Here is a 24040-nt window from a genome sequence, read left to right as displayed (position 1 = left end):
CAGTTATTTATTTAATCAATTAAAAAATATAATGACATTTTATGTATAGAGTGAATGGGTTCAAAATTGAAAGAACTTGCAGAAGCTCACTTACTCTCCCCCTTAAAGTTCTCCTGAGAATTAAACATCATGTTAAAAAAAAAAAAAAAAAAAAAAAAAAAAAAAAAAAAACAACCTGGTAAGTTTTTTTAAAAAAATGGCTCAACTCTAGGAATCATCAATATTTTTTTGAAAACCAGAAATTAAAAAAAAAAATCTGTATAGACAAAAGGACCTCAAAATCACTGGGTCCTAAAGAATAAATACAAGAAATCCATCATCCTTAATCCTCTCCCTCATATTCTGAAACAGTCATATTCTTAGTAAGCACGTAATATTCTATAGTGCATACCTCTTCACCATAGTAAGTAATATCTAAAGATACCCTAAATGATAAGCAATGTCCTCATTATCACCAGAAGAATTATATCCATAATTCTTGAATCCATTAACCCGCAACTGTTTTGTCCTTTGTAAATTATTTTATATGTTTAGAAGCTGCTTTAAAATGTAAAGTCTCGAGGCATTTTCTTTTTTTTTTTATTATTTCATCTATTCATGAAATACAGAGAGAGAGAGAGAGAGAGAGAGAGAGAGAGGCAGAGACACAGGCAGAGAGAGAAGCAGGCTCCATGAAGGGAGCCCGACGTGGGACTCAATCCGGGGTCTCCAGGATCAGGCCAGGCTGAAGGCGGCGCTAAACCGCTAAACCGCTAAACCGCTAAACCGCTGAGCCACCCGGGCTGCCCTCAAGGCATTTTCTTAATCATTGTACTGATAGAATAATTTGAATAATCCAAATAAGGATTATAAACACAGAAAAATGGGTTGACTTATTTCTTACACCAAATCATCCATAGAGGTAAGACAAAATCATCTGCATGAATCTGGTACACCTCCATATCTTGACACTCAACTTTTTTTTTTTTTTTAAGAATTTATTTATTTATCCATGAGAGACAGAGAGAGAGAGAGAGAGAGGCAGAGACATAGGCAGAAGGAGAAGCAGGCTCCTCGCTGGGAACCTGATTGGGGACTTGATCCCTAGATCTGGGATCATGCCCTGAGCACAAGGCAGATGCTCAACAGCTGAGCCACCTAGGCATCCTGACACTCAACTTTTCTAAGCAATATGACAGCTTCAGTTTTTTTTCATGTAAGAGACATAAATTTTATGTTCTTTTAATTTTTCTTTCTTTCTTTCTTTTTTTTTTACCATAGTGGACACACAACATTACATTAGTTTCAGGCATACAACATAATGATTTAACAACTCTACACTATATGCTATACTCACCACAATGTAGCTACTACCATCTGTTGGTATATTTGTTAAAAAATTTTTATTTGTTTGTTTATTTGAGAGAGAAAGAGAGTGCAAGTGAATGTGGGGGGCAGAGGAAGAGGGAAAGAGAAACCCAAGCAGATTCTGCTCCACAATGAGTATGTAGCCTACAGAGTCTAACACAGAGCTTGATCTCAGGACCACGAGATCATGACCTGAGCCTGAGCAGAAACCGAGAGTCAGATGTTTAATGTACTTCACCACCCAGGCACCCCAAGTATACTTTTTAATACAAATGTTTTTAGTGCATAACACATCTTATGTTAAATTTTTTTTTTAAGATTTTATTTATTCATGAGAGACACAGAGAGAGAGAGGCAGAGACATAGGCAGAGGGAGAAGCAGGCTCCCTGTGGGGAGTCTGCTATGGAACTCAATCCCAGAATCCTGGGATCATGACCTGGGATCATGACCTGAGACGAAGGCAGAGGCTCAACCACTGAGCCACCCAGGTGCCCCAAAATTGTTTTATTCTTTATCTTTTAAACTAACACTAATAAACTACAAGTAGGTATTCTCAATACCTTCCACCAGTTAAAAAAAAATCCTACTGTTAAATTACTTCTGGAAAATTAAAATAATGTTTTTGAAATCTAAAAGTTATTTGGACATTTGGAATCTAAATACCATTTTAGATGTTGTTTGGGGCGATTTATTTACATACAATTTACAGTCTGAAACCTTCCTTTTGGTCTCAAACTAAGTTCCCCATAATTATCAGGTTACTATTAGTATTCAGAACTGTAACCCAAGAAAAGATCTATATGAAATTGTATTTGAAAGACATAATTGAACTTTCCAAAGAAAGTAAAAATAATCAGAAGCCTTTTACCATCAATGGGCAGCTATTCAGGATGATCATCTTTTACGGTTGCCCAATGTGAAAGCAGATTTTGGCAAAATTAGCACTGAAAATTGAACCAAATATTATACTTGTATGCATAATTTCTGCATGAACATACAATTAAGATCCTTAGATGGAATTTATTATTGCATTCGTCAGCAATTCCATTATAAAAACATGATGGTGGAAGGTTTATAACAAAACTATAAAAATGCTGAGATGAAATCTGATAAGCAGAGTTTAGCACAACTGTTTTCTTAATTACAAATCTTCAAAGAAAATTTCAAAGGCAACGAAGACACTTAAGTACATTTTACATATGACCTTCCAAAATGAACCTGCAATTTGAAAAACCAGGAGATTGTCTTTAATACAAAAAGTAAATTATTTTATTTTTCCAAAAATAACTGGTGGACTAATTTAAAGTACTAAATCTACTTTTCATAGGGTGATATTATTTCATTAAATTTATCTTTAATATAAGATAGAAAAGTATTGAAGTTTTGGTATATACCTTTATCTTGGTGCAAGTTCATTCAAAGGTTCCTGAACTTTGCCAACATGTTGGGTGAAGTTAGTCCTAGTTTCTGGTCACTACCCTCTCTTGCTGTGAATGCTGGACTAAAAAAGATTGCAAAACAAGAGTCAGCAGTTCTGACCATTTTGTTTTGACTTTGGGGTTTCTTTGAATCCAAAGCTCAAAACCAAACCTGGCAGAGGAGGAGAAGTAAAGAAAAGAAGCCATGTAAACTAACATGAATAAAATACCAGAAAGATGGAAAAAATCCTCAAGTCTCTATAATTCAAAGCCTATACATTTCCACAACTTTCTCTGTGACCCTAAATTTTTAGTTCTGTGCCTGAAATATATTCCATAAAGAAATACAAGGAAATGCAAAGAATAGTATGAATGTATTTTAAAACACTTCTTATGGTTACTATTTGGTAGAAATCCATTCTTAATATTGCAGAAAGCAAAGAATTTTTAATGTTCAGTGAAACCAAAAATTTAATAAATATGATGGAAATTATCATAATAAAATGACTTATGGTTACTTAGTGCTTTATGGTTTTCAAAGCACTATTCACGTACCTCCTCTCATTTGATCCTCCCAACTGGATTTCAACGGGATCTAGGGTCTCTCTATTAAATTGAGTCATCACAATACCATCTTAAAAATTCATTCACTCATTGAAATCAGCATGATACTGAGATACCTATAGAGGACCAACGGTCACATATAAGCAACACTTCACTTTGAAAGATATTGTTTCCAAAGATCAAAAGCACCTTAACACACTTTGTGGATGATAAATTATACAAAAGGCTAGTAGAGTCCAGCTCCCTCAAAGCCAAATTTTACCACCTTCCATTTAGGGCTCTGTGAAAGAGATTTCCACCTGCAGTCCGCAAATGTAGATGACCTCAAAGCAGCTGTTGCAGACAGCTTTTTATAATTTCCAGTCTTCAAAAGGGAGGAAAATATCTATGAGAATCTGGAAATAGATCAAACAGTTGGTATACAATAAAAGGCAACAACATCACATACATGTGTTTGAATGAATGAACAAATGAATGGAATATGATTACACAATTATTTTACTGCAGATAATTTTGTGATTTCTCCAAAACTTAGTGAAATCACTAGTTGCATTTGTTACAAATCAGATCTTGAACTCACTGACTATATTTAGTCCCATAGTTTAGTGAAATGTTGGAGAAGCTACAAATGGTCTGAAGGAAAAAAAATGGAATAATTGGATTCTTAGGTCTGAGTATAGTAACAATATCTATAACCATATTTTTATTTATATAATAGCACGTGTTCTAAACACTGAGTTGGGTTCTTTACATAACTATTAAAGTTCAAATAATAATTTTAGGATATGGATACCATGATTACCCTAGCAGTCATGAGGAGAGTATGGAATTAAGAAGTAAATAACTTGCCCAGGCTCAATCAGCAAATAGATAGTGAAACTAAGATTTATACCCAGTCAAGGATTTGAGACCAATTTCTTAGGGACTGAGGTTATTTGTGAATGAGTATATGTTTATTATTTTTAAGCAGAAATTATGTGCTAAAAATAAGTAACTATCTTTATAAGGATCAGAAATGTGGACATGTGTTTATCATGTACCAAAGGAATATAGTTTTTTTAAAACCGGTAAGGTGGACTACTGGTGTAAGTTTTTGAAGAGGCCTTGAAATAATCTTCTATGGATATTTTAAAGTCAAAACTTTCCTCTAGGGGCTTCAATGCAATCCTGCCACAAGAAAAGAGACAAAACTCTTTTTGATGAACATAATGATTATAAACACAAGCTTTGGAATTTGGCAGAAGTGGGTTTGAATTGCAAGTACATCACATCATGTTATGGAAGTAGTACAGCTTATTTAACCTTGTTGGCCTTTAATTTATTCATCTTTAAAATAGAGATAATAGGGCAGCCCTGGTGGCTCAGCGGTTTAGTGCCACCTTCAACCCAGGGTGTGATCCGGGAGACCTGGATCGAGTCCCACATCAGGCTCCCTGCATGGAGCCTGCTTCTCCCTCTTCCTGTGTCTGTGCCTCTGTGTGTGTGTGTGTGTGTGTGTGTGTGTGTGTGTGTCTCATGTATAAATAAATAAAATCTTTAAAATAAAATAAAATAAAATAAAATAAAATAAAATTAATAATATTCAGCCAGTTGGGCCATTATAAGGATTGACTGAAATATGTATGCAGAGTAAATGGTGTACAAGCACTCAGTAAATGGTAACTACTATTAAAATACTCATCATCATCATATCCCTTACAACTTTATGGCAATAAAAAGTCTATGAACAAGGCACCACCTTTACTACCAATGATAATATATGAAAGTACAAAATATAAAAAGTAGAATTCATTATAAAATACCTTTAGGTAAATTGAAAAATATCAGATTTTTCCTCCAATATTTTTTATTCCTGGAATACTTATATGTCAGCATTTAGTTCTGGTCTCTGCATCTTTCTAAGTGGAACAATACACACCCGTCAAATGAACAGGGAGATCAAAACTCCCTCCTTTATTTTTTTTAAACTTGTTTTTATTTATTTATGATAGACATAGAGAGAGAGAGAGAGGCAGAGACACAGGCAGAGGAGAGGGAGAAGTAGGCTCCATGCCAGGAGCCCGACGGGGGACTCCATCCCGGGACTCCAGGATGGCGCCCTGGGCCAAAGGCAGGCGTGAAACTGCTGAGCCACCCAGGGATCCCCCAACTCCCTCCTTTAACTTGCTACTGCGATTGCATATATATTTTAAAGGAAAGGAAAGTGATTTTAAATCTGAGAAAAATGATATGAATTCAGAGAAGCTCTTTAAAAAAAGAAAGATTTTATTTTACTTATTCATGAGAGACACACAGAGAGAGGCAAAGACATAGGCAGAGGGAGAAGCAGGCTCACTGCAGGGAACCCAATGCAGGACTTGATCTCAGGGCCCCGGGATCATGCCCTGATCTAAAGGTAGATGCCCAGCCATTGAGCCACCCAGGTGCCCCTCATTCAGAGAAGTTCTATTTTATCAGCAGCCTAGACATTACATTTAAATATATATTGTCCAAGTAAGTGTGCGTTTATTCAATCAGATAATTTCTAATGGAATAGTTCTGTATCTTAATTGCAACAGTAGTTGCACTGACCTATATATGTGATAGAATGACATAGAACTATGTCTTTTTACACCGATGTTAATTTCCTGGTTTTGATATTGTAATATAGTTATGTAAGATATAACCAATGGAGAAAGCTGAGTGAAAGGCACACAGAACATCTCTATACCACCTCTGTAATGTCCTATGAATCTATACTTAATTCAAAATAAAAACTGAAAAAATCAGTTAATAACTATGACATTCATTTGAACCTATAAAGCACCTAACAAATGTGAATTATCATTAATTTTAGGGAGACATTCACACATACTTGATTCTTGTCCTGTTCTATAATTTTTCTTCAAGTGTTTCATGAAAGTGAAGCCAAGTTTTGTTCATGGTATTATGTGGATCCTGGAATGAAAATCAGGACTCTACCCCTGAAAGTCATAGCCAAGAACTAAATATCTGATTCTGGATTCTGTGGTCCATGCCAACTTCCTTGGCCAGATACATTCATTCTCAAGTATGGGTTTGAGTGTTGGAAGAGCTACACATCCTAATTTTGCCACTTACTAGATTAGATAACTCACTTAAAAGATCTGGGCTTCAGTACCAATCCTGGTCTATAAAGTAGAAGTAATAAATGCAGAGTTATATAAATTGTCAGAAGAGATCACATAAAGTGCTTAGTACAATGCCTCATACAAAGTAAATATTTAGTGAATGTTGTTATTGTTTATGCTATTTCAATGTTGAACGTGTATATAAAATAAAATGACAATTCAGCCTTTTAGAAAGGCTCATGAGAACAAATACGAAAACAATATTAAATTGTCTTGCTTCTCCTAAACAGAATCAGTCTTTTAATTAGCATGGCATTTGTGCCAAATTTAATCTGCCAGCATTATAGTAAATTTTTGTTTAATTTTGTTTTTAAACATAGAAATTTAAAGATAAGGCTTCTGGTCCATGACATGTAATCACAATCTTTGATCTGCCAGGAAGGTCACTGTAAACCCTACTTTTCTGAAATAACCTCTAAAATTTTCATATAAAGTTTTTTATATGAAAAGATGATACCTTGATTGGTAAATCCTCCGAGAATTTATTTTTGAACAAATTCATTTTGAAGGCTGTAGTGTTGGTAATAGCAATTGAGAAGTAGAACTGCCTCAATTATTATGCATACCTGATCTAGACAAACATGAAATATGAAAACCTGGAACTCAGTTCAGTCAACCAGGAATAGATACACAATCATGCTTTGTTTTAGGTTCCCTGAGGGACATAGGAGTCCCTATGCACCCCAGAAGTTTAAATAATTGCCACCTGCTTTCCACAGAAGAGAATCAGAGAGGAAAGGAGAAAAGGACCCTCCTTGGAACAACAGAGAGGGAAGTTGGGTCTCAAGGTGCATTATTGGAAATCCTGCACTATTTCTGCCATTTATACCTTTATGAAAATTTGGCACCTAGCTTTACCCTCTTTATTCGTGGATTTTTTTTCACTCTGAAATTAGTAAATTTATACAAAATCTTTGAAAAGTTTTGTACACTTTGGCCTAAATTTATTTGTAATTTAAATAGGAGTTTTTGAAAAGATGAAGTTGGCATGAATTTCTCTCAACATTTAAAAATGGGTAACTCTAAAAAAATTAAATAAATAAATAAAAATGGAGTGTCTGGGTGGCTCAGTGGGTTGAGTGTCTGATTCTTGATTTCAGTTCAGGTCATGACCTCGGGGTCCTGAAATCAAGCCCTGCATTGGCTCCATGCTCAATGAAGACTCTGCTTGAGATTCTCTACCTCTCTCTCTCTACTTCTCCTTCTGCTCATGCTAAATAAATCAATAAATATTAAAAAAATAAAAACGAAAATGTGTAACTCTTTCATATCCACTATTTTAATAATTTTTATTCCTTGCATAGAAAGATAAAAGGATAATTGTCATGTCTTGTTCCTTTGAAAAGCTTTGATTCAACTTTAAATGGTTTATTTGAGGGTTGATGGTAAAGGGCCTTCTGAAATTTACTAAAATTTTTCTGACTTGGGGAGCATACCCACTTTCAAATATTCTCACCATGGGTTCATACTTTGACCAAAAAATGTGGTAACTATAGTTAACAAACATTTGACAAGTGGTTTTGTTAATTGTAGATCTTATTGAACATGCCACACCATTGCTTTCATCACTATTCCCTTGCTTAATCTCACCGCAGTCCATTAAAATTAGAGCAGATGAGCTCAGTTAAAATATGCATAAAGGATGCCACTTTGTTTCAAGACGACACAACCACAAATTAAACTTCATACCCTTACTAGTATATTGCATTTCATCAAATTCAATCAACCACTTCTAAAGTTAACATGAAGCAGGCTTAAAAATGCTTAGGACTTAAAGTATTGCACAACAAAACACAACAAAAATCTTCCCAAATTGCATCCACATGAAATAATACACCATACTTTAATCCAAATCTCAATGTCCTTATCCAGGACACCCTCCAAGCTTCTCTTTCTATGGTTATAACCCTTCCTTCCATTGTATGGTTCACATACATGCAAACATGCATACATGTAAAAGTCTTTTTATCAGAACGCATTCAAAAGTGTTTTAGAATGGGTGGTCCTTATGTAAATTTTTTCACTATTAACTCAAATCTTTTTTTTTTAATTATTATTATTATTTTTTTTATTTATGATAGTCTCACAGAGAGAGAGAGAGGTAGAGACACAGGCAGAGGGAGAAGCAGGCTCCATGCACCGGGAGCCCGATGTGGGATTCGATCCCCGGTCTCCAGGATCGCGCCCTGGGCCAAAGGCAGGCGCCAAACCGCTGTGCCACCCAGGGATCCCTATTAACTCAAATCTTAAAACTGATTTCATATCTCTTCCTTTTTCTTCATACTTTGGTAGTTTCACTATTTTTTCAAATTGCCATCTCTTTCTTGAATATTTCATGTAATATTAATGATTGTTGAGCATTTCTAACTTTTGTCACCAAAATTCAAGTAAGCATCAGTGTCTTTACATATATTGAAAACAAGCCCAGGAATTATTCCAGTTACTGACTGATCATTAGCCACACATAAGTATATCAGACCTAAATATAATTACCAAGACCAGCAGCCAGTAAATTGTAGAAAAGGTGTCTGGAATTGCCATTCAGGAAACCTACAGAACACTCATTGATTAGATGAGGGTCATTTACTCAATGAGAAAAACAGAATTTTCCCTGGGAGCAGAACTACTTCCTCTTGGAGAGATTCAATACTATCTGAAGTTCAGGTAATTTACCATATCAAGAAAGGCGTTAGGATTCAAGAATGCTCTCTGAACTTTGGCTCTAGTTGAGAAGATCTAAGCCGTATTTTACAAGATTAGGGCATTTTGTGAATTCTTACAGCTTGCTTACAGAAATTTCACTAGTAGGAATTTAGCCTAGGAAAATAACACTATATATTATTGTTTATAATATTGAGAAAATAACCTAGATATCTAAAAATGTAAGTCCTTAAAAGATGTAAGTCCTTGTTTAAAATTGTGGTCACCTGGGTGGCTCAGTTGGTGAAGTGTCTGCCTTAAGCCCAGGTCAAGATCCGGGTCCTGCGATGGAGCCACACTGGGCTCCCTGCTCAGTGGGGAATCCGTTTCCCCCTCTGTCCCTCCCCTCAACTCATTTTCTCCCACCCTCCCTCTCTCTCAAATAAATAAACTGTTGTGGTCATTTAAAGGATGATGTACAAAAGAGATTGTGCTGTGAAAAGATGATTCCAAAAAATGATAAATGAAAAGGTATACAGCTAAATGTAAGGCATGATTTCATTTCTGTTTCATATAGATATGTGTATAAATATGTGTTTATGTATGCACTTTACTTACATATAAATATTTATATATGGATATAAATATTTTACATATGCTCTATAATTGGCCATTTTTGTACTTGTTTATATTTTTCCAGTTTTCTAACATTCTTTTGTAGTCAGAAAAATAGCATAATTATTTTAAAATAAGTGGGACTACATCAAACTAAAAGCTCTGCACAGCAAAAGACACTATCAAAAAATTAAAAGGCAATCGATGGAATAAGAGGAAATATTTGCAAATATCTATCTGATAAGAGGTTTAAATCCAAAATATACAAGTAACTCTTACAACTCAATAGCAAAAAACACAAATAATCCAATTAAAATGGACAAAGGACAGGAAAAGACGTTTGTCCAAAGAACACCTACAAACGGCCAACAGGTACATGAAAAGGTGCTCAACATCACTCATAAGCATGGAGATGCAAATCAAAACCACAATGAGATGTCATCTCACACCTATCAGAATGGCTATTACCAAAAAGAAAAGAGAGAAGTGTTGGTAGGATGTGGAGAAAGGGGAACCCTTTTACAATGTTGGTGGGAATATAAATTAGTAGTCACTATGGAAAACAGCTTGAAGGGTCCTCAAAAAGTTAAAATAAAACTATTATATGACCCAGCAATCCTATTGCTGGTTATCTATCTGAAGGAAATGAAGGCAGTGTCTGGAAGGGATATCTGTGCTCTTCATGTTCACTGCAGCATTATTTACAACAGCTGAGACACGGAAGCAACCCGGTGTCCACTAATAAATGAATGGATAAAGAAAGCGTGGACTATACATGGATTGGAATACTATTCAGTCATTTAAAAAAAGAAGAAAATACTGTCTTTTGCAATTAGTGATGGATTTTGAGGTCATTAAGTCAGAGAAAGACAAATACTGTATATTCTTACTTACATGTGAAATCTAAAAATACCAAAATCATAGAACTGGAGTAGAATGGTGGCTGCCAGCAGTTGTGGGGCAGAGGAAATGGGAAGATGTTAGTCAAAGGGAACAAACTTCCAGTTAAAAGATTAATTCTGAGGGTATAATATACAGCATTGTTCTAATGAACAATACTGTATTATAGACTTGAAAGTTGATAAGAGAATGGATATTAAATGTTATCAAAATTAAAAAAGAAAAATACAATTATTTTATATTAAAAATAGCCACACAAAACAATTTGTGAATTTTGTCAGTTGTGTGTCAGGATGCTATTACTCAAGGGAGAACTATTGCCTTCTTAGCTCTAAAATATTTAAAACTAGGCATTTAATATGCTGAGATGTGACATTCTGTAATATTTTTCTTTGGATACCGCAGAGCATAACATTATCAGCATACTAGAGGCCTCTCTCATGCTTCCCTCCAATTATGGCCCTTCTCTCCCTACAAGGATATCCAGTAACCTGATTTTTAACAACCTTGATTAGCTTCCCAGTTTTTGTATTGTTTTATGTGTAATGGAAATCATCGGGTTTGGGGAAAAGACTGCTTTTCAATTACAAATCTGTCTTCAATAAAACATGTATTTTGACATTCCTCCTCCCCAAACATACAAGAGAAGTTGAAATTAATTAGCAAGATAAGGAATAAATTTACCATTAACTACACAGAGTTAAAAACTAAAAGGAAAAGTACTTGTAAATATACACTTCAATTTTATTGATACTGAAATGGAAAATGCAAGTGGAAATTTTAACAATGTTGTGAGCCTTCTTAAACACAGCTGAGTTCACCCACAACTTACACACATACACACACACACGCCTAATAAAAATAACTATCATAAACTATACTAATTTCTAAGGAAATTCCTGGTTTTTAAACAATTAGCACCACAGTTTTCTTCCTATTTAGCTCCATGGGCATTACAATGCATGTATGAGTGCTTGTGCATGTGCATTGTGTGTGTGTGTGTGTATGTGTGTGTGAAGGTACAAATTGTATAACATTTAGTGTTTACTTCATCTTTTTAAAGGACATATTAGAACCAGATAAGTGTACATATCCATATGCATATTCATTGTCATATACTTTTCATATTCATGTTTGAAAACTGCCATATATTAAAAGAAAAAATATATTTCTAACATAATTTCAAAATATTTCAAACTTGCACTGCTTTTAATAACTTTTATTGTTTTTAACATGTGACATTTTATCCCCATTAGCAATAACAGATGTCTAATGCATTAAAAAGGAAAATCCTGCACATATGTTGAAATAGAGGACTTTACTGAAAGGAAAGCATGTGCTTTGATTTATATTAGTCAAAATTTAGATACTGTACTTGGTGCTATTTCAGGAAATGAAAAGGTGAGGAAACAGTTATATACTAGTAAACCAGAGCAAAAGTCTCCATAGAAACCAAAACAGTTTCAGTGGGAGCCACATAAGCTAAATTAATACCTAGAATATGGTCATATTAGCCCCTAGAGAGCTAATTCGAATGGAATAAAAACCTGTCTACTGGTTCATGCATGTTACATAGTATTTACAATTATTCTTTGTTCACGTCTGATTGTCAAAAACTCATCAGTCGAGACTATGAAAATCTGGGTGAATACTAAAGAGAAAAGATCACAAAAAGTCTATTATCTTCACTACAAGTCAAAGGGCAAACTGAAAAATAATGAAGGAGAAATCCCATTTTATTTGTATTTGGCTGGTGTTTTGCCTCAGATTTCACAGACACTCCTGTAGACGTGGCTCCCCACTCCACTGCAGACAGTGCTGAGTGAGAAATCATAAGCCAGTAGAGACAGCAATTGATTTATTGAACAACTACTATGCACTAGCTGCCTACATATACTATGTCATCCCATCCTTACAAAATACTATGATGAATATTAACATGTCAACTTTACAAATAAAAAAAAAACAAACAAGCTCAAATTGGATAAAATATCCTGTCTAAACTTAGACAGGGTGGAGCCTGATTTTGACCTAGTTGTCTCTTTCTCTAGAGGTGACTGTGACAAATGTTGCCATAGTATAGCTCTGTGCCCCTGTCAATTAGCTGGACGATGGCATGTACTCCTTGTGAAGGTGGCCCAGCATTGTTTGTGCATCCAGTTTGGTAAGGAACTTATTTAAGTACAGACTGAAGGACTCCTTTAAGGGTTACTGTTAGTTCCTATGGTTTCAATTTATACCATCTTTCAATACTATATGTGTTGCTAGCAGGATGATTTGAATTTTATGCAATTTATATTTTGTTTCCTTACTCTCATTTTCTATATTGCTTTGTGTTCACAGAGTGTGAAAGAGTTTCTTCCATCTAAATTGGGCTGTTTTCTTAAATGCTTCAGAAATACATATGTGTGACCTACATGTATAGCTTCTTACTGCCTGATAACTATAACAAAAAGGCTACCACCTCAAGACCACATAATCCTTGATATTTCCTTCATGCGATGCATTTGAGGCTCTGATTTAGAATTAATGATGAGGTACACTGTCATCTAAAGTATCCTACATAGGATATTTATCGTATTTATGATGCTTGGAACAGCAAAAAAAAAGGGGGGGGGAGGGGAGAGTATGTGAAATATATAAGCATTAGATAAATCTATCTCATGTTTTGGCTGATTATGTCCTAACTAGTCCAACCCTTGTGCTACTGGACAGTTACTTTGTTTTTTTTTTCTTTTTGTTCACTGTATTTTTCTGGCTCCTTAGCAAAATTAAAACTAAATTGAGATGATCTTCTATAAGTGAAATTCTAACCTTAAAACTGAGAAAATTTCCTTGTAAAGATGTTTACTTCATCATCTCCACAAAAGGAAAATACAACTTATGGGTTTAAACTAGTTCATATCTAAATACAATTCTAGTATAAGACAATAACATTGCCAAGTTATAATGCCAAAGAACCCAAAAACAATGTAAAGAGCAGCACCGAGGTCAGAAATGTCGAGTCCTACTTGCAAGAGGACAGTGTGGACAAACCCCAGTGAAACATCTTTTAAGAGGGAAGGGTACTATTCAGACTAAACTATGAATCTAAGGGTGGCTGGAAACTTTTCATGGAGGCTGATCATAAATTTACTACTGAATGGATCAAGTGGCATAAGTGAATATAATTCTTAGATTTATAACATTTAATTCAGAAATAGAGGTTCTCTGGGGCACCTGGGTGGCCCAGGGGTTGAATGTCTGCCTTTGGCTCAGGTCATGATCTTGGGGTCCTGGAATCGAATCCTGCATCGGGTTCCCCACAGGGAGCCTGCTTCTCCCTCTATGTCTATGTCTCTGCCTCTCACTCTTGTCTCTTATGAATAAATAAATACAATCTTTAAAACACATACACACACAGAAATAGAAGTTTTCTTGAAATAAAATTCCAACAATTGGGAGAATTTCCGTGTCAGAAGATATGACTTATGACATTTTCCTTATAAGCTTAAAGTATAAGACCATTATTGTATCTCTGATTTTGTGAATGTTCTTTAGACTACTTCAATATTGCATAAATCTGTTTTTCCCCCATACTGACTGGTTTGCTACAAGTTAGTTGTTGGTGCTTTTTAATATTCCTATATCATTCGTAATTGGCTTTCAATGCATTTATATTACAATTCTACTAGTCCTTTCTTGATCATTCATGCCACAAGGATAAGTGGCTATGTATAACAAAAATAAATAAAATCCTCATAGATCTCTCTTGCCTCCCTTCTCTTCCCTCTTTCCCCACAGTTTTTCCCCTTGTTCATGTTGTCACTGTTAGATTCATTAACTAAATTTTATATAATAGCATATAAAAGTTTATTTTCTTTTCTAGATTCTTTCCTTCTGTGAAAAATGCATGCAAATTATGTTTTCTACAGAAATTATAGAGAAGAAAACATGAAGATCTATTTTTTTCAGTTTAGTGAAGTGAGTGGGCTATAAATATCTCCTTTGGGAGAGAGAAGTTGACAACATGATCAAGAAGGTGAACAATTTCCTGACTTCCCTTTCCCAAGTCAATATGTATGGTCATTCTTATGTGCAGCCCTACACTAAGCAAGCACATAAATGTTAGCGAGGAGAGAGTGAAAAGTAGCAATAATGTAGGCTCAGTTTACATTTAAATTGGGCTGGAGCAAACTGAGTTCTCTTGCTCTGTTCAGCATCCAACTCTTGTGCTAACTTTCAGGAAGAATTTAACAAAAATCTATCAAGTTTATTGGATGCTTACTATGGGCTTGACTCTGTTCTCAACACAATTTTCTCCTTCAGTTAAGATATCTTCCCTAAAATGAGCTCACAGTGGAATGAGGGATATACACTTACTCAGCTTGTGCAGATACTGGATGGGACATGTGGGAGTCTTAGGAACACTAGCTATTGGAATATAATAGAAGACATGTACTTAATATATTGTAAGTTGTGTGGTACCTTATACTGAAATGCCCTTAGGTTGAGACTGCTGGAAGAGGAGCACTGACATGCTGAGTAAAACAGCCACATACCTAGCACGCACACTATGACTAGGTCTAAAGGAGTAAATTCTAAGCCATGCTGAAGCCAAGATTCATGATTATTTTATTCACTACTTGATTAAGAGCCTGTTAATTATCCAACACGACCCATTCTCCCCTTCTTCCTTTAGCAAAAGAAACTGTGAAAGTGATGCTTGACATGGCTATCCAGCTAATGACTACATTTCACAGCCTCACTTGTAGTTAGTTGTGGCTAAGGGACTATGAGCTAATAATGGCATGTGAGGAGTAGTCACATGTAATTTCTAGACAGGGCCCTTTCGAGAGGACATGTCTTCCCTTGGCTTCTCTCCTTTCTCAATGGCTGGAATGCAAAATTGAAAGGAGACCTAGGGTGGTCATGTGGTCCATGAAAGAGAAGTCATATTTTGAGGATAGAGTAAGAAGTTAAATCAACAAGGCTGAGCCATTAAGCCAAGCCTATAACACCTATCCAAATTTTTCATAAAACAAGCTGTACTGTTTAATCCAGTACATTTTTTAATCTATTATAGTACTATATCCTACTTAATATATCTCTTCCTCCCAGGTGCCTGGAACAGTGCCTGACATATAAAAGGGTCTCATTAATATTGTGCACCAGGAAGGAGCAGAATGAACTCACACTGCACAAGTTTTTAAGCCTAAGGCCAGAGTACAAACAGGCAAGGACTAAGTTTAAATTGTTCTAACCATGTTAAGCTGATATGAGAGAGCAAGTGCTACATATTATGCCTTTTCCCCACCCCAGTTTATAACATATCACAACTCCTCATACCCTAGCCTCATCTCACAAGGCATAAGTCTGATATTTCAGAATGGAAAAACAATCGCTGGACAAAATGAAAGAGAGCCTGAAATGTGATAGAGTAGAAGTCAGCTTGGGTACATTATAGAACACAAAGTATTGTCATTTTATGACAGTACAAACAATATAAATTTGATTGCAATACAATTTTTTCAAACAAATAGTTAAAATATATCTTATCTAAATTCAAAGTTTTAAATTATAAGAAATTTAGCATGCTTTTAGTTCATCTGTCTTTTATGACTTTCTCTTTGGTTAATGAAGTCTGGGCTAAGAATACTAAATTACAGAAGATGGTAATTATTGTTACACTCTTGCCACCAACTAGGGCAACAAAGCTTTCAAATTACATTACTCATGTCTTCCATTTAAGACATTGTTGGGCTCAATGGTTTTCTCAACCTTACTTCATTTTACTATCAAATTTCAGGGAGCAAAATCTAAAAATCACTTCTCAATAGCTTTTAATATCTCAGCTAAGAAAGATAGTATTTACTGAAGATAGCCAGAAGTATATGTATTATTCAGGACATTCAAAAATCTCTGACAGTATTAAACCACACAGAGAGAACTGCTTTTGTTAAGGTTACTTGTAGTAAGTCATCTTTGTCACCATAACATCATAAACCTATGTTAAATAGCTTTATTTAAAAATAAAAACAGAACAGCCCTATGAAATTTGGGTATTTAATATATTGTCATGAATAAAATCCTTTATGAAACTGAATGCTTCCTTTTCCAATTTACTTAAGTAAAAAAAAAAAAAAATCTTTCAGGAATAGTCAGACTTCTCCTGGACTCTGTGTGTGGAGTGTGTGTGTGTGTGTGTGTGTGTGTGTGTTTCCCTCATGAAACCTATGGTATTTCTGTGTGTGAGGAAGAAATGAGGAGTGGAAAAACAAAAGATATTTATTTTGTAGAGTAATAAATAATCCAGAAGGGGCATAGGGATGAGTGGAGGAGTATAATTTTAAGTAGTAGGGTGATATTTATGAAATTAGAGATAATTTATTTTCCCAAGAAGAAAGCAGGACAAATTGAGAAGATGCAATAATCGATAATACCAGTATTTTTAAATGGTGGATCAGAAACTTGGTTCTAAGAAGTCTAGTATACAATATGAATAGGTGCCACAAAAAAAAAAAAAAGACTGTAGTCTTTTCCTTTCTCATCAGTATTTGTGCTGGTGCTCCTACACACACACACACACACACACACACACACAAAATGCTCAATATGTGTGTGTATATACGCATATATATGTGCATGTACATTCATATATATACACACACACCTATATATGTGGCATATATAGCTATAGTAAGACTAGATATGTTTATCAAACAATTTCAGAATCTAGTTAGAATTAATATTTGGTTGAATATCTGTGGGAAGAAACAGTGTCCAAATCCGTGTTTTTAAAACAAGTGTCTTTAAAATCCCTGATTTTTGAGGAACAGATAATACTTTATATTTCACTGTTAAGTATACTGGCTAAAATGTAAGTTTAAGATAACACTGAGGTAAATTGAGAAATATTTAACCTGTGATAGGACCTGCATATTTTTGTACATTCCTAAAGAGAGTAATAATCGAAAAACAAGAATTTATGGGATTCCCATTTTGCACACTATGGAGCCCACAAGGAATATGGGAAGAGTCTGGTTTGTTAGTTGGTTCTCTTCGTCTTTCTTCGTCTCGTATAGTATGGGCGGCGGCGGTTCGGAGGAGGAGGAGGCGGAGACGGAGGAGGAGGAGGGAGGAGGAGGAGGAGAAGAAGAAGAAGGAGGGAGGAAGGAGGAGGTAGACAGGAGAGGAGGGAAGAAGAAGATGAGGGGTGGGGGATGGGAGGATACGAGCGAAGACTGCGGCAGAAGCACGCAAGAAGACGCAGTTGTCTTTTCGTTCTTTGTTTCTTCTTTCTGGTCTTTCTTTTCTTGGTCTTGGTTTTTTACTTTAAACTATTCTGTCTTCTTCTTCTTTCTTCTTTATTCTTTTTTTCTTCTTCTTTTTAAAGATTTTATTTATTTATTTATTCATGAGAAACACAGAGAAAGAGGCAGAGACATAGGCAGTGAGAGAAGCAGGCTCCCTGTAGGAGCCTGATATGGGAGTTGATTCCAGGACCCCAGTATCACAACCAAAGGCAGACACTCAACCACTGAGCCACCCAGGTGCCCCAAGAGTCTGGTTTCTCATAGCAATTAAGCTTCTCAGGAAGAAAATACTAACAAATGAAACAGATTCCAATGTGAGCCACTTAACACTAACTTGTGCTACAGGGAGTCTCAATGGTATGAATTCTGGAAATGCCATCTCTCTTGGAGTTCTGAATACACTGCACCCAAACTAATTTCCTACTATAGCGTGAATACCCAATCTGTCCATCTTGATAGGGAGACTGTACTCCTTGTAATCGCTTGGATGGAGGAAAGGGTGGGCTGGAGTCAAGAGATGGATTAATGATGGCTCTCAGGTTTTTAGGCTAAGCAATTAGATAAATAATCTACTGAGCTTGTGGGAGGAACAAATTACATTAGAGTAACAATAAGTTCAAGATGTCTGTGAGAAACCCAAAGTGTGGTATGAAGCAGATAGTTGAATAAGAATCTTCAGCTCAGACAAAACACCACCTACTATGGAAAATGGAAGTCATATGGCTCCTGTTACCATTTCTTGGTAGCCAGGGCATGGATAAATTATTGAACCTCCTCCAATTAGTGTCTCCATTTTGAACTTTGAGACCTCAGGGAGTGAGACAGGAACATAGGAACAGCTGCTCTTCAAACAAATTGAATCATGGATTAATTTCCTCATTTACCCTGTAAACCCTTCCTTTTGCACTTAGAATTGAATGTAAATGCTGCATCTCAAGTCTACAAGGTACCACCTAACTTAGTACTCATTTAAAATAATGATATCAGGGCACCTGGGTGGCTCAGTCAGTTAAACATCTGCCTTTGGCTCAGGTCATGATCCCAGCCTGCCAGGGTCCTGGGATGGAGACAGCTCTTGGCTCACCGCCGAACCTGCTTCCTCCTCTCCCCGCTGCTTGTGCTCTATCTCACTATTTCTCTCTCAAATAAATAAATATTTTAAACTTTAAAAATTTTTTAAATTAAATAAATAAAATAATACCAAACACATATCAAGTGCCAGGCACCGTTTTAATTACTTATGACTCTATTTCATCATGACAACAACTGATGATGTACATTATCCTCTCTCCTTCACAGGAAGCATGGAGGAGTAAGTAACCTATCTAAGGTTACATGGGTAGTGATAAGTTGAGTCATATTTGAACCTAGGCTGACTGGCTCCAGAATCTGGTCTGTAATCTACTGCACTGTTTTCTATGACAATTCTGTCTTGCCAGAAAAGGGAGAAGTACTCTGGACTTCTAAAATGTCTTATAGTTCTAGCTCTATGATTTTACTCAAGTGTTTTCTTTATATGCAGTTTCTCCAGTTCTGCAATTGCAATGTTTTAGGAATTTTATAATAAACTAAAATGACCATCTAATTTAATCTAGGGAAATGACCTAGATTCTTATTTTTAATCTGCTTTCCTTCTATTCTATTCTCCAATAGATCCTCTACCATACCTATTAACTCAGGGAAATGACAAAAGCTAAAGCACCCTGTGTTTGTAGCTTCTATTGCTGTTGTATTCACAAGTAAAATCTAACAATCACTTTGTCTTACCAAAATTTGCTGTGAAATTCTCTCTCCCATTTAAAATATGTATTAAAATAAAATAAAATAAAATATGTATTAAACAAGTACTGTAAAATGTTTTAATGAATCTCTAGAAAATATCTGGGTGCCCAATTTTTCATGTAAGAATCAAAATAATGAACACAATAGTGAATGAATGTTACATGAACCTAGAACTAAAGTTGATTTTTCCTGATAATTATATTAGACTATAGTCTATTTTGGAGAATGGCCCAGTTAAAAAATAAATTAAATATAATTCATTTGCAGTATCTGTTCTTCAGTTATGCTGAGTCCACTGATATGCTTCAAATTTCACATCTTTGTTGTTCTTGTCAGAATATTTTTAACAATTATTTATCCTCAGCCTAAACACTTGGTTGTGAAATTAAAATTGCCATTAAAGTTGCTTATGACTGCTTGTGGATATTTTTGTTTTCCTCAGTCATTATATATACTTCATATTCCCTGGAAATAGTTCTACTCTTGAATATAACTACATTTAAATAGGTCCATTATAATTAAAGCAAAGAGACTATGATTCGTATTTGCTCTTAACATGCATCTGATGGTGAAACAGAAGAGTATGCATTATTTGATAAACACTTTTCCAGGTTCTAAGATCCTGGCAGACATCAAAATGATGAGAAGGCCAGTGGGTTCTTGTTTCCTCACTATCTCATTGTACTCTATCTAGAACTGAATCGAAAAGACACCTCGACAGCAACAGCCACATGGAAGAGCAGGCATGGAAGGCTTAGACAGGCCTTGGAAAAACTGCAAAGGCCTTAATACCACAACCATTCCTTTCTTCATAACTTTCCTTAACTTCCGATCTCAGCTCTCCAATGTGTCCCTGTGTCCTTGGCTACCTTGGGCCCCTCCCTTCTTGAGAAAACTGCCATACAGTGGAATTCACTCAAAGGTTTTAGTAAGCCAATGTGTTACCTCACCTTGGGAAATCTGCCATCTAAAAGAGGAACCTGAAGAGGACAATGCCAGGCCCCAACATAATGAGTTACTTGTAACAGGTTTAAAGCATGACTATGGGAAGTATCAAGTGGTTTTGGAGGAAGCCCCTCCTGCTCCCTTTCAAACCACTTCACTGCCTGTTTTTACTTATATTTGGCACAAAAGTTTAAGCCCACAGTTGGCCACAAGCAGTTTTCAGAACTAGAAGGAAACTCATTCTCATCACTTTGGAAAATGCTTTTAGATTCCAAATATTGTCAAATTGTGGAGTTCAAAGCAGTCCCAGAGAAAACTTTTTCATCTATAAAACTATCAGACTAGATAATTTCTAAAATCCTTTAAAAGTTTACACATTTTTGAATTTTACACATTTTTCAATTACTTCATTTGACAGATGAGGAGAGTGATACCTCCAGATCTGAATCCATCCAGTCCTTTTCTCTCAGCTTCGTATTATCCTGTCCACGTGCCCCAAAGCTATTGCAATGGTGTAAGTTCTCATTAGTAAACTGCTGTACTTACATAATGTATATTGTGGGTTGAGCCAAGAATTCCCTAAATATAATCACATAGCTGTCTAATTCATCCATCCCCAGCACTGTCTATCCATAGGCTGTATTTTTTTTTAATATTTCATTTATTTATTCATGAGACACACAGAGAGAGGCAGAGACATAGGCAGAGGGGGAAGCAGGCTCCCTGCAGGGAACCCAATGCTGGACTCAATCCCAGGACTCTGGGAGCATGACCTGAGCCAAAGGCAGACACTCAACCACTGAGCCACCCAGATGCCCCCATAGGCTGTATTTCTCAAATATAAATCTAAACATGTCCTTTCCTTGCTTAAGAGTCTTCAATTTCCCCAATTGCATTTAGAATAAAATTAGCATGGCACAGGAAGTTAGTGATCTAAACTTTGTGTCCTTTCCAGCCGTTCTCACACTCCTTCCATCTCCTGCCATACAAGACTTCTTACCAGCCCCTGAGCACAGCATGCAGGCTCCTGTGCCCCTGCCTCTGCCCATGCTGATCCCAGTGTCTTTCCTTCCCTCTACCTTTTCTACTTCTCATCTGGTTCACTCCACGGTCCTTCTAGAGTAAAGCAGAGATAAAGGGTAATTCAGGAACACTGCAATGTATGCTTCCTGTAATATTTATGGCTATCCAATTCTGCTGAAGAGAACAGATGACACAGTATAGAAATAAGACAAAGAAAAGAAATGACACTGGGACACCTGGGTGGCTCAGGGTGAGATCCCAGAGTCCCAGGACCAAGTGCCACATCGGGCTCCCTGCATAGAGGCTGCTTCTCCCTCTACCTATGTCTCTGCCTCTCTCTGTCTCTCATGAATAAATAAATAAAATCTTTAGAAAAAGAAAGATGATAGTAAATATGGAAAGTAACCTCTAAGATATCTTAGATATCACTAAAGTGAATAGGAAGGGATAGAAAGACTATGTAAGCATCAAATAGTCATGAGGCTCTCAGGGAATCCCATAATCATGAGGTCTTAGGCTCCCTTTTGGTAACATCCTACCTGGCCCACTTGTTCTCTGGCCCAGATAGAAAGATAAAATCTGTAACTGCTCAGAGGCTGTGTCAAGTCCCAAGACAAAAGTATTTGCCTTCTGTAATAGAGCAAGGTTATTTTACCTTCAAGCATCCTCCAACATTGCTCACCCTTACTTTGGACCTCTTAACCATACCATCAGCAAGGAAAGCTGATGGAAGGACAGAGAGGAAAAGAGAGAGAATGATGTGAACTCATGTACTCCAGGATTTGGGTAGCATGGCCCTGCCTGCCTGTTTGCAACCTATTCTAGTATATTAACCTACTCTCTTTCCTTTTCTTGCTGTATATTTTATTTTTTTTAAGATTTTATTTAATTATTCATAAGAGACAAAGAAAGAGAGGCAGAAACATAAGCAGGGGGATAAGCAGGAGCCTGATGAGGGACTCAATCCCAGGCCCCTGGGATCATGACCTGAGCCAAAGGCTCAAGCCACCCAGGTGCCCATGTATATTTTAAATTGACTTAATAAACCATGTGACATGTGCATCGTAATCTGGTTGGTGAGCCTTTCTGTGTGTTTCTCTCTCTGGAACAGGCTTCCTAGAAGTGTATCTGGAGATTACCATGGCAGTGAGGTAATGTCCCAATGCACAAAGTCATCTTGTCACCTTAGACCAGGTCCAGTGTCCTTCCTTGACATTCTTTGAAAACATCTATCATAGCAGTTGGCTCTCCATGTTACAAAATTGTTTTCATGTTTTAGTTCTCATTAGAGTGACATCTTTGATGTCAGGGACTAAATCTTCTTACTCCAAGTACCTAATATAATTAGAGACGGATGCATTTTTATCAAAGAATAAATAAACGTGCTGTAATTAGTGCCAGTTGAACCCAGAATTCAGGTCTTCTGAATGCACCATTAGGCAGAACCAGGTGTTGAATGGGGGTAAGTGAGAATAAAATGCATCAGTTATAGCTAAGTCTTCACTGAGGTATCTCAGGTGGGGAAGGCAAAGGTACTGACCTTGGCTAACCACAGGGAAAAACACCAAGCTTGATCTCCACTGCAGAGATCAAATAGAAAACAAGAAATGAGCTAGGATTTCTAAAATCTTACCAAGATCAGAAGCATTTTTCTCAGAGTAATAGTATCAGTGCCCCCCCGCCCAGAAGTCTTCCCGTCCACTACCATGAGAGGCAGGGATGACAACATAGATCACCTTTATTCTAATTCTGGAGAGACCACATCTATTAGATGAACATTAACCTCAATTAAAAGTTTCATGGCCCTCCACCTAGTTCCTTACTTCTCGTTATGACTTCAGTGAGAGTGACAGGGAATTTGAAAATTAAATGCCTACACCAAGGGACAGGTAGCTACTTACAACAGTCTCTTTGAGCAGAAACTGAGGCAAATAATCTTGGTGCTTTTCTGCTTCCCGCTAAGTGCACTTCTTCCTGTCTCTTGTGATTTAAGCCTTTTCTCTGATCACTGATCCCTACATAGTAAGCCTCAGTCTTTTTCTTATAAGTCTTGGTCATTTGTTCTAGCTCCCTCTTTCACTCTCTTCACATTCTTTTTTTTCTCTTTTGATCTCCTCCTTATTTTCACTCTGTTCTTTCCTTGTCTTTTTCTCTTCTCTTTCCAGCTCTTTTGGTCCACTGTGCAGGTCCTCCAGCAGGGTCTCAGAGGATGTGATTAGGAATGCATCTGCAAGAAGACACAAATGCAAAGCAAAAACATTGAGTTCCAAATAAAGCAGGGATTCCCCAGCCTGGTTTTCACTGGCACTCACCCAGAACTATAAAATTCTTTTAGAAAAGTATCAAGACATAATTCATGTT

The 24040-nt window shown here is 36.3% G+C and overlaps 1 long non-coding RNA gene across 1 annotated transcript; it reads left to right on the top strand.

Moving 5' to 3' along the window:
* Positions 1–762: 762 nt before the first annotated feature.
* Positions 763–23122, top strand: LOC119866951. Its single transcript, XR_005369517.1, has 3 exons — positions 763–901; positions 21075–21170; positions 22791–23122. It is a non-coding gene; the product is annotated as an uncharacterized LOC119866951 (long non-coding RNA).
* The last annotated feature ends 918 nt before the right edge of the window (positions 23123–24040 follow it).

This window comes from Canis lupus, chromosome 14 (genome assembly GCF_011100685.1).
Source record: "Canis lupus familiaris isolate Mischka breed German Shepherd chromosome 14, alternate assembly UU_Cfam_GSD_1.0, whole genome shotgun sequence".
NCBI lineage: Eukaryota > Metazoa > Chordata > Mammalia > Carnivora > Canidae > Canis > Canis lupus.
This window is presented reverse-complemented; position numbering and strand designations above follow the sequence as displayed.